Here is a 12,354-nt window from a genome sequence, read left to right on the forward strand (position 1 = left end):
GTTCCTGAAGATGCGAGCGTCATGTACCTTTCCCAGCCATCTCACGTTGATGTTGGTGAAACGTCCCTTGTGATCCACCAGTGCTTGCAGCACCATTGAAAAGTACCCCTTGCGGTTTATGTACTGGCTGCCTTGGTGGTCTGGTCCCAAGATAGGGATATGCATTCCGTCTATTGCCCCACCACAGTTAGGGAATCCCATTGCAGCAAAGTCATCCGCTATGACCTGCACATTTCCCAGAGTCACTACCCTTGATAGCAGCAGCTCAGTGATCACGTTGGCTACTTGGATCACAGCAGCCCCCACAGTAGATTTACCCACTCCAAATCGATTCCCGACTAACCGGTAGCTGTCTGGCGTTGCAAGCTTCCAGAGAGCTATTGCCACTCACTTGTGAACTGTGAGGGCTGCTCTCATCTTGGAATTCTGGCGCTTCTGGGCAAGGGAAAGCAAGTCACAAAGTTCCATGAAAGTGCCCTTACGCATGTGAAAGTTTTGCAGCCACTTGGAATCATCCCAGACCTGCAACATTATGCGGTCCCACCAATCTGTGCTTGTTTCCCGGGCCCAGAATCGGCATTCCACGGCATGAACCTGCCCCATTACCACCATGATGTCCAAATTGCTAGGGCCCATGCTTTGAGATAAGTCTGTGTCCATGTCCTCATCACTCTCATCACCGCGCTGCCATCGCCTTCTCGCCTGCTTTTGCAGGTTCTGGTGCTGCATATACTGCAGGATAATGTGCATGGTGTTTACAGTGCTCATAACTGCCACGGTGATCTGAGCGGGCTCCATGCTTGCTGTGGTATGGTGTCTGCATGGAACAAAGGCGCAAAACGATTGTCTGCAGTTGCTCTCACGGAGGGAAGGGCGACTGACGACATGGCATACAGGGAATTAAAATCAACAAAGGGGGGTGGGTTTGCATCAAGGAGAAACACACAGAACTGTCACACCGAAGCCTGGCCAGTCATGAAACTGGTTTTCAAAGCCTGTGTGATGCACAGTGTGCCTTGCTGTGCTCTTCTAATCGCAAACAGCCTAGTCAGCAAACATTGCCAGCGAGATTTTAAACGTCCAAAGGCACATTCTACCACCATTTGGCACTTGCTCAGCCTATAGTTGAACTGCTCCTGACTACTGTCCAGGCTTCATGAGCCATGGGAGCAAGGGGTAGGCTGGGGTAGGTGCGACCGCGCGATGCTGCCGACTGGGAGAGCAGCCTGAGGCAAAAGCCTCGAGCTGGCATGATATTCCAGGCAGGACTGAATCTCCATTAGATGAAACTTAAAGAAGAGAATGACCTGGAGTCACTCCCATTTATGTCCAGGCGCCCCCGACCGACCTCACCGAGGTTGGCCAGGAGCAACCAGGAGACAGCAGCAGACGGTACGGTACGACTGCTAACCATCTTTGCTAACTTGCAAAGGCACGGAGCTGCTGCCGTGTAGCAATGCAGTACCGCGTCTGTCAGCAGCACCCAGGAGACACACGGTGATAGTGAGCTGAGCAGGCTCCATGCTTGCCATGGTATGTCATCTGCATGGGTAACCCAGGAAAAAAGGCATGCAATGATTTTTTGCCGTTGCTTTCACAGAGGGAGGGATGGAGGGGGGCCTGACGACATGTACCCAGAACCACCGGTGACAATGTTTTTGCCCCATCAGGCATTGGGAGCTCAACCCAGAATTCCAATGGGCGGCGGACACTGCGGGAACTGTGGGATAGCTACCTACAGTGCAATGCTTGAAAAGTCGACGCTAGCCTCGGTACTGTGGATGCACACCGCCAACTTAATGTGCTTAGTGGGGACACACACAATCGACTGTATCAAATCGATTTCTAAAAAATCGATTTCTATTAAATCGACCTAATTTAATTGTGTAGACATCTCTTAATGCACTCTAAGAATGATGTGATTGTTTTGCCTGAGCATCTGTGACTTGCTTTGGCAGTAGTGCAACTTCATCTTTAAAATATATTTATTTCATATTGCTCCATTAATATATCTTAGCTCTGCTCTTGAGGGACACATTCTAGCACAGAAAGGGTAGTTCAGTTTCCATGCTAGTTTAATTCTCCATATTCCTGAGAGGGCCAACAAAAGGTCCTATTTCTACTGTGGACACTTGTCTGCTAGGACCTGGACTCTGATCACTAACCCATTTCACACAGACCTCAGACAGTCATTGCATTGTAATAAGGATCAAATAGGTTGATATACAAGCTTGTTCAGATGGTTTGTGGTGGCCTATTGTTTGCATGGGATCTGGATTGCATAATAGAAATATTCTCTACTTTTGAATATCAAACTTGATGTGATTCACTCTTGGTTTACCTGTCATTGCAGAGATCGTCTTATCTCCCTCCCACCCAGGGCCGCCAAGAACGGGTTTGGGCCCCGGTGAAATTTTTTTTTCGGGCCCCCCAGCAAGGATGGACCAGCTAAACAAGGCCGAAGGGGGGGAGGGAAGCCGGGGAAGCCGGGCCCAGAATTTTTTCAGGCCCCCCAGCAAGGGTGGACCGGTTAAACAGGGCCGACGAGAGGGGGAGAAAGCCAGGAAACCCGGGCCCTGGGCCCCCTTCTGGACCGCTGCGCCTCGGTAATTTGTACCGGCTTTCTCCCCCCTCCTCCCATCGGCCCTGCGCCCACCCCCACTGAGATCAGAGGAGGATAATATATAGCATTTTTGACTATCTTTATTGTAAAGTTCCTTTATACCAGATATAACTGGAATTTCCATCCCCACAGGAAATTCTCTCATTTTGGGGGGCGGAGGGGGGGTGAGGGGAAGGGATTGTTCCAAATCAGAATGAAAAGCCAAATTTTCCTAAATCTTAAACTTGTATTGAAACCATCAAAACATTTCATTTCAATATCATTAAAAAGTTTCATTTACTTTTTTGTATTATATTAAAATAATGTATTTTTCTTTATTTGTATTACTACAGCTAGAAGCCTTAATCACAACCAGGATCCCATTGTGTTAGGCACTGTACAAACACAGAACAAAGATACATATAGAATATCTATATGACAATTAACATTTTAATATAATGTCAAAGTCTATATGAAACACTTCAGCTTTTCCTGTTAAATTTAATCCCAATCGACATTTCTGTTAAATGTTTAGATTTTGATGAAACTGCAGTTTTTGACAAAATTGTTCTGTCAAAACATTTTAAATCAGCTCTAGATATAACTTGTTGGGATTCAGGTTTAGAGATAGAATTGCTACTGATTTCTAAACAGCATAATAATGTTGTTGCTATTTAGAATCCATCCACAGTTCATGAACCAGCGACATCTCAGCTCAACAGAACCAATGACAAGCAAGATAGGAAAGAAAAGCTGTCTATCTTTGCAAGAAACAGGAAGTGACAACAATATTCTATCCTTTCAGGACCCTGTTGCACAAACTGATTTGCTTGCAGACCTAGTGTCCTGAAAGAGGAAGTATACTTCAAAGGGCATATCACACTGTTAGTCACTAGAAATTCTCAAGGACTCTTAATTAACCTAGGGTCAACTCTCTCTGTTCACATAAAGCCTGTATGGATGAAATGTGCAGCTGTTAAGAGGGACAGCTGCAGTGAGGAAGCTTGCACTGGAGAGCTGGGTGAAGGCTGCATTAATATGATTGTATATTCACATTTTTGTTCACTCTTTATGACTACTCTAGTGCATGAGTTTATAACATCACCAAGCTCTTGTATGGCACTTTTCACCAGTACAGATGAGGAACCTGAGGCACAGAGAAGGAAGTGACTTGCCCAACGTCACCCAGCTGGCCTGCGGTAGAGCCAGAAATATAACCTGAGTCCTGGCGCAGTGCTCTATACACTAGGCAACACTGTCTCCCATAACTGCACACATGCTTGTGGAAACAGTGGGCTTTAAGGGAATATTTCAGAAATTCACAGAAGGTAAATTTTAAATTCCTAATTGTGAGTGTTCCTAGTGATTCAAAAATTACTTTTATCCAGAAAAGGAATAGAAATATTCTATGGGAGCTACATGCTAATCAAAACAGCTGTAATTTTGAATAATATATAACAGTAATTAAGTCCTCATGCACAAAGTATAGACAAATAATTATTCACCAGATAATTTGGAAGAACCAAATATATTTCAGAACGTCGTGGTCTGTTCATGGATCATTCACTGACAGAAAAAGGGGGCAAAATATTGAATTACATTATGTATTAGATATCCATAAAGGTCAACCTGTGCTTATAAAACTTCTGCCATATCTCTTCTCTAGATGGAATACTTCCCTCTCCAGAGCTGTGTATCCGGAAGTCTGCAAGGGCACTTCATTTAATTAAAAACAAATAATTAAAATCAGATGTATACCTGTGACCTACTCCATTTCATCGGTGTTCAGTAGGAAGTTTGCTTGTGTCAGTTTATTTTTTAAAGTCGCTTGTGAAATGTCATGACAAACTTTTTCATACAAAACCAAAATAGACCGGTATAGTAAATTATATAAAAAGTCAAGCGTTATTAGGAGCATTCTTAGTCAGCTGCTTCAAATCGCATTTTTGCAACAATAGGCTCTGATTTTTGTTTCAGGAATGAATTAGTAATGACTGTTGCTGCTCATCCTACTGGAAATTGGATGTGTTGTGAAAAAGATGGGCTAGGTTCCTAAAGAGAAGGGGTGGCAGCTGTGATGCTCTACAGCTGCTTGCTGCCAGTTCTAGGAATATCCTGGGCCTTTCTACAGCTACTATCGCACCTGGTCATAACCAGATCTAAGATGACTTCCTGGAGTGCAAAGGTGGTTGGCAAGAAAAGAAAAAATCAAATGTGCATGTATAAACATCTCCATTTAATTTTGGTCCCGATTGCCTTTCCGCTCCACTAAGTCGTGTGTGTGTGTGTGTGTGTGTGTGTGTGTGAGTAAAATTAACTGCATATGAACTTTGTGGTTTGGATTCATCTCTGATAATATCTATCTAGCTATATAATATTTATTTTTACTGCTATATAACACCTGCACTGATCCAGCAAATCACTTACACGCATGCTTAAAGTTAAGCATGTAGATATAACCACTGACGTTAGACCTATCAGGATATTTCTATGCTGCAATTAAACACCTGTGGTTGGGTCAGCTGACTTGGCCTTGCAGGTATCTGGCTGCAGAACTGTAAAACTGAGGTGTAGACGCTTGGGCCTGGGCTGGAGCCCATGCTCTGGAGCCCCGTGAGGGGACGGTCCCAGAGCCCATGCTCCAGTCAGAGTCTTAATATCTTAATATCTACACCACAGTTTTACAGCCCCACAGCCTGAAACCCCAGAGGCTGAGTCAAGCTGATATGGGCCAGCCATGTGTTTAATTGCAGTTTAGACATATGCTCAGTTATGACTTACTATTACATAGATTTTTGTCAATAGCACTAATCGCTTGCTTAAAGTTTATGCACCTGCTTAAGAGCTCTGGACCTGAATTCCCCAGAGTTTGGGATTATTTGCATCTTTGGGTTAATCCAAAATAGATAGGTAGAGCACCATCATAACACTAGAAATCAAAACTATTGTGTATATAAAGCATAAACTGAAGTATATGAAACAGAAATGGTACTATTCAGAAAGCATATGGTAGGAGTTAGGGAAATGGGGGAAGTTCTGGTGTTGACCCTAAAATTCAGAACACTTGACTGCAATCACAACCCTGGGAAAAGAGTCAGAGCCTAGGATGCTTCTGGGCTAGCAGCTTGACCTGAGACTGTTTGTTTGTACTGTGATGCTAAGAAAAATAACAGTTTGGGTTTGGTTTGGCAGGTTAGAATGCAGCTCAGTTTTGGTGAGTTTGAATTCTGTCTGAAGCCATTTGCATAGACAGAGTGCTGCAGCGCTGCTCAACACCACCTACGATGCTATCCTTTAACACTTCTCCTTCTTGATGCCTGAGCATGCTTTCTTTGTCTACCTCCCATCTGGCTCTCCTGCAGTGTATTGTAGGTGCCCCATTTCTGATCATTAGGGCTTCTTTAGAACTTGGTCTAGATCTGGTTGAAGAGTGGGGAAAAATAATTTGTCATACATTTACCAATTGACAAAAAAATTGCAAGTAATTTAGCTGATTAATACTGCTCAGCCATCTATTTTCATCTCTATAAACATGCTTATGGATACCTTTTACTTTATTTTAGATGAGACTTTTTTTCTTTTACTTCACCACTGAAGCTAGGACTATGACTTACTTTCCTGAAATCTAATCAATTTCTCTTATAAACTGCTTCTATTTCAAATCATTATCATTTAGAAGGATGGGTAAGACATGGAGAAACACAAGTGCTTTTCAGGGATTTACAGGGAGCAGTTAAAACGCTAATATCAGAGAGAAAGGATGTGAGACTAGCTCTGACAAAACCACTGGCCCCAAACTCTCCTTGATTTATTTTTAAACAGGGGAAGAGTGATGTGCCCCCTCCTAGAAAGGACTCATTTATTTTCGATGCTGATTTTCAGAACTCAGAAGCGTCTCTCCAGGGCCCCAGCTTCTCTGAATGGTAATCTCATTCACACTAGTAGATATAAATACATTCTGGATGATCTCTGCTGGGAATCCCCAGCTTGTGGAAAATTATGAATTCAGAGATCAAGAGCTCAGCAGAGAGGAATTCACTGCCTGAACCACCGAGCTTCACAGCCTTTTTTTTCATCAAAAATTGAACTGGGGGATGGAAGGAGCTTTCTGGGAAACTGCAGACAGGGCAAGTCTGGAGGAGATTGGGTTCTACAGGGATTCAGAGGTAGGGAGAATGGCAGCAAGTTGGGGAGCCTTTTGAAAAGGGGGTAGAGAGATGAAAGGTTCTTGAGTTACATCTGCACTGCAGTCAGGAGTGTGAATGGCAGCTCATGTAGACATACCTGTGCTAGGTGTACTCTAGGTAGCTTACTAAATATAGAACTGGCGCAGGTGTCAGCACAGGTTGCATAAGCCAACCTGACCCTCTGAGGTAGGTACTCACTTGTGCAGCCACCACTGAAGCCACATGCCACTACATTATTGCTTTTATTTTTAGTGAGCTAACTAGAATACAGCCAGCGCAGGTATGGCTATGCAAGCTTCTGTTCACACTCTGTGATTGCAGTATAGACCGACCCTAGGACTGAAGTGTTCTGGGCAGGGGGAAAGAATCTCCAAAGGTGTCAAGGGGATGGAGATAGTGTGGGAAGAATGGAACCTTCCATGGGAGGAAAGGTGGGTAGTAGTAGGAGCCTAGGTTAGATGGCAGATATTTGACAAGGAACATGGGCTACAGGTGTGTGGAAAAGGAACACTAAAAAGTCTGGTTAGTTCAAATAAGCATCCACATTCTTTGGTATTTATCCAAACTGAGCTGAAACAAACCAACCCTTCAGGACACATCCAGTTAGAATATGCCCCTGATGATGATGATGATTGCTGATGATCAATTTACTGATCCTACATTATACATGTATAGACAAAGAAATCTGCGTTGTAGCTCTGACACAGGTCAAATGCCCAGTGAAGACAACAAGAATCTTGCCTTCAAAAAGACTCTAGGATCGCGCTTGGAGAATACAGACAACAGGACTGGATAGATACCTATTAGGAAATGGCTACATACACATTTGCTATTTATAGCAATTTGTAAAAACCTACCTTTTACAGGTTGGTAAGTAAGTACACAGCAACTGCACCTTGTACACCGACTGAGAATGTGGACCAGAACTGGTGTATAGCACCATTGAAGAATCTGGTCCATTATTTCACGTTTTACCTGTTTCGGTGAAATACAGTAGGCAACTGATCTGTTCCGATGTTACTTGCGCTTCTCACAAATCTTTATGTATCAGACATTAACTTTTCAAATGTGGGTGCCTAATATAAGGCACTTACATAGGGTCTGCTCAGCACCTCTTAAAGTCAATCCACTTTTAAAAGCCTAAATATGGACATAAGTGCCTAACTTTAGGTGCGCATATCTGAAAAATTTGGCCCATTTGTCTAACCTTTTAAAGCTCTGCTCCTTTTAGAGCCAACATCTGTGCATCTTTTACATATGCAACACAGGTATATGTTAAAATTCAGTTTTCTCAGTGATCATTAGCGGGGCTCAGCAGCAGTTTTTGACAATTCTCTCTGCTCAAATCTCTCCTCAGCAAGTGCACACATGAACTGAACAGCGCTAGGAATTTGCAGGCCAGGTTTCTAGTATGCAGCTGTTGCTATTTTCATGGCTGTACAGGATTATTTTAAAAACACAAGTTCTTTCATAAACTGATTGTAGGCTGTTGCCTAGGAAAAGGCCACTAGTTGCCTGGGAAGTTAAATCAAGCCCACTTCTCTACTTCATGCCCCTTTATCTTCATAAAAGTGTCCACATCTCTTAAACTCATTACAGTATTTGCTTCAACAGCCTTATTTTTCACTCTTAATTCATATATTTGATTGAAATGTAACTCAAATAATTGACTGGACTAAAAATGGCTCGGATCAATCAATCACTGGTCTAGATATAGATCTCTTTTCTTATTGAAATCACTTGTGCTTCCCACCTCATTGAGCTTGTGGTTTATCAGCAACTCCTGTTGTAAGTAACTCCCTCCTTTTATTGAGCTCTCTCAGAATTTAGGCCATTTGGCTGTTTCTGCTTCAGCAAGGGGGGGTGGTGCAGCAGCAGCACCCCTTGGCTTGAAGAGGTTTCCATCTTATATACAGGTTACAGTTTTGTTCAATGGGTCTCAGCCCCTAATATAAAATTTGTTCCAATGCCACAGCTCTTTGGTTTCTATTATATGTAGTTTCCTGCAACAGCAGGCCAGACTTCTCATCAGAGTACATGGCTTGTGCTCTCTCTCCCCCCCCCCCCCCACTTTTGGCCCATGGCCCTACTTTGAGGCAACAGTTGTCTCCAAAACCTGACCCCTTCTTTATAAGATGAAATGTAGTTTTAAGAGTCTTCAATTGGACCTCCATTTCCTTAGCCTTTTCCAGTTAAAGGGATAAAAGCCCTATGTATTTTTTTTTTAAATAAAATCTGAATCAAGGGGCAATTGCTGACCCAAGAGATGCCAGGTTGGCCCTGAGTAGAGAGGAACTCAAACCAAAGCTCTGCAGCAGAAAGATGCCAGACGGCAGGGAGAAGGTGCGGTTCAGCTCTGAATTGTGATGTTGGCCCCTATCTCTGATTCGAAATCCTACTCAGATCTCAACCCTCTGAGTCAGAGAGTTCAAAAATCTACCTGTGTAAGGTGCTCAGGGGGCCCCATTTCCATAGGTCCTGAGCACTCACAGTTTTCAATGTATTCATCCTAATAACACCCCCGTGAGCTAGGGCAGTGCTACTATCTCCATTTTAAAGAGGGGGAACTGGGGCACAGAGAGACTGAGTGGGTTGTCAATGGTCACGTGGCAAATCTGTATTAGGTCTTCTGAGTCCAAGGTTACCATCCTAGCCATTGGAGCATCTTTTTTTCTCCTCTGAATGTGACTTCAAATAAGGCGGTTCTGGCCCAATTCTAATTTTAATCATCTTTGTTTCATTCATAAGACGACTTTATATGTGTGTGATGGTTAAGTAAGTCCTAAATACACTTCTGTGAGCCACAGTGTGGTGCTAAGGTTGAATAGTATGCTATTTCTTTTCAAGCCGTTGGTTTACTAGGATCTGTGACTTGCTAGGTTTCTCTGGAAACATGGAATATTGCAATTCTGGCCATTAGGTACACTGGCCATTTAAAACTCATGAATTTGTGTATTCACTAATGTATCCACACAAAAGTATGCTGGAGTAAACACTGGAACAGGGCCCTGGTTGAAAAACTCCATTAGGAAAGAGCTTGCAGTGGCACAAAGCAGCCTCTCCCTCAGTTGCACTTGGGAAGGAAGGTGGTCTGTTGATGGCCAGTACCCTTCAAAACTTTGCTGCCAAAAATGTGCAGCTCATCTTCCTCTGTCACCTCTGCCAGCAGGGCTTCTGTGGAGCCCCCAACACAATCTAAAGCTATCCCATTGCAACCTGGCCTGCTGAGAATAAACCCTTAGGGGCTGGGAGGACACTCCAAGCAAAATGCTGAAAGGGGCTATGGTGGTCTCAGATCTCAGACTGGAAAATTAGAGGCTAGAGTGGGCCTTGTCCTTCAAACGGCAATTGGGATGTGGGTAAATATAGCCTCAAGTGTCTCCCTATAGGCTTTCTGCCATTTGGGGAGAGAGTTTAAGGAGGGAGAGCCTCAGAAAGTTCTGGTCATTTCTGTGGGCTTTGGATAAACATCCAACACAACATAAACCAGTAGTGCTGTGCTTGCCAAACTCCATTGCAGCCATGCTCTAAGGGACCCATCCAACCTGGTTCTCAGCCAGAGTTTTGTGTGTGTGTGTGTGTGTGTGTGTGTTTACCAGAGTGAGGTGGACAGGAGAATAAACCAGGTTAGCTGTCTTTGGCTGAGATCATGTAGCAGTGCAGCAAGTTGCCTGAAAAATGTATGTGACCACCTGTTGGAATAGGCATAAGTAGTTTAACGGGGTGCAAAATAGAGTTTGTGGATTGCTTTGTTACAAATAATATTATTGTTGTGACCCTAAGCCCCCTTGTATTCACACTGTACACAATATTGTAATAATCTATGCACAAAATATGCCTTGTGATGCATGATTTGAAAACTAAGAATTCACTGATCATTAATATTAATATGTGATGTATGTATGCAGCGTGTATTATGATTAATGGATATATGCTAGAATGTGTTTAAATGAGGCATGTCGGGGGAGTTGGCAAGCAGGTCTGCCCTGGCCAAAGGAATGTTTTTGTTTCTCTGACCAGCAGCCGAGTTGCCAGGCAGAGACAAGGAAGGTACATTTACATGCCAGGTAAACAAAGATATCAAGCTAACAAGTGAGGGAGGAGACAGTATGGTGTCTATGCCTCAGCAGGAGAGAGAAGTTTGATCTGGATTTTACTTTCAAAGAATACCCTGGAAAGGTTAACTGGTCTGTAAAATGGGTTGGAGGGGGAGGGAGCTGAACCTCAGGTGATAAGCAGTTGTATCAAGTGACAGTAAACAATATAACTGTATAATGAAAGTGTATTGAGTGAGGTCTTTTCTGAAAGCTAATGACACACTGGTGATTAATATCACTGTGAATTGTATATACTAACACTATATGAGGATATATGGATACTTAATGATATTATGCTTTAAGTCTGTGGCCAAAGAGAAAGAAACAAGTTCCCTCCCAGATAGGAGAGAAGGCAGCTATCTACCTGTCTCCAATGTAAATTAAGCATGGGGGAAGCAAGAGTGGGGCTGTAGGCAGGTTGCTGGGGTCAGAGTTGTTCAACCAGGGCTGTCTAGTATACAGGCACGCAGGGTATGACCCGCATGCTTGTAGGCTGGCTGTAAGCATCCCTGGCTTGGAGCTACTGGAGCAAAGCATTGTAAGGCACCCAGAGTGGCAGGGCAAATGGAGACACAACCCCTCCTTGGTCTGGATTGCTCCCTGAATCCCATGACAGAGTTTAGCCCCTATTGTGGTCCACAGCTCGTTTGTAGACTGTGCCTGGTTTCTTGTAGCGAGTTCATTATTTGTAAGTGTTCATTGAAGAGTTTGGATGGATATTTATCAGTCTACGGATTGTCTGCAAAGTATTTACTTCCATTATTTGTTGTTAGACTATGCACACTTACAAATGGTGAGCACTTTCCTCACACTAGTCCCATAGAAGTAAAAGGCATGAGTCCTGTCCATTGTGAATAAGCATTAGCAGTCTAGCCCTAACTGTGTCATGTGATTTGTCACCTAAGCAGAATGGTATTGTTCATGCACCCTCACTGGATAAATGAAATACCCAAAACCAAGAAAATGACTAAAAGAGACTAGCAAATAATATACTTTGGGGATACATTTTGGATGAATAATCCTTTGTCCTAAAATTAATTAAAGCTTTAGGATAAAAGCTGTGTGAAACCTGGAAATTCCAGACCACTGAATATTTTGACACTTTGAAATTTCCAGCACCTACATCTTGTGCTCCTAAAATGAAAGATGCCCCTTGGTATGGCAGTTTCACTCAGCAGCTGCTGGGGATTCTGGGATCTGTGGCAGCCCTACCATACGGACTACCCCAGGGCCAGGGACCCCTAGTCTTCCAAACTCCCATGCCAGTTGGCTTCTGGGCTACCCCACCCATGCAGCCTGGGGAGCCATCTGGCTTAGGAGTCTTGCAAGCTTCCAGCTCAGAGACAGGGAGCATGGAGATCCTCATCTTGAGGTGGGGCTTTCAGTCTCTGAGCACTGCATCGGGGACCCTGGGAACACAGTCACTGACTCTGAGCCAGTCCATATGACATGTCCATCCCAGAGCTGT

The sequence above is a fragment of the Chrysemys picta genome, chromosome 1, assembly GCF_011386835.1.
Source record: "Chrysemys picta bellii isolate R12L10 chromosome 1, ASM1138683v2, whole genome shotgun sequence".
Classification (NCBI taxonomy): Eukaryota; Metazoa; Chordata; order Testudines; family Emydidae; genus Chrysemys; species Chrysemys picta.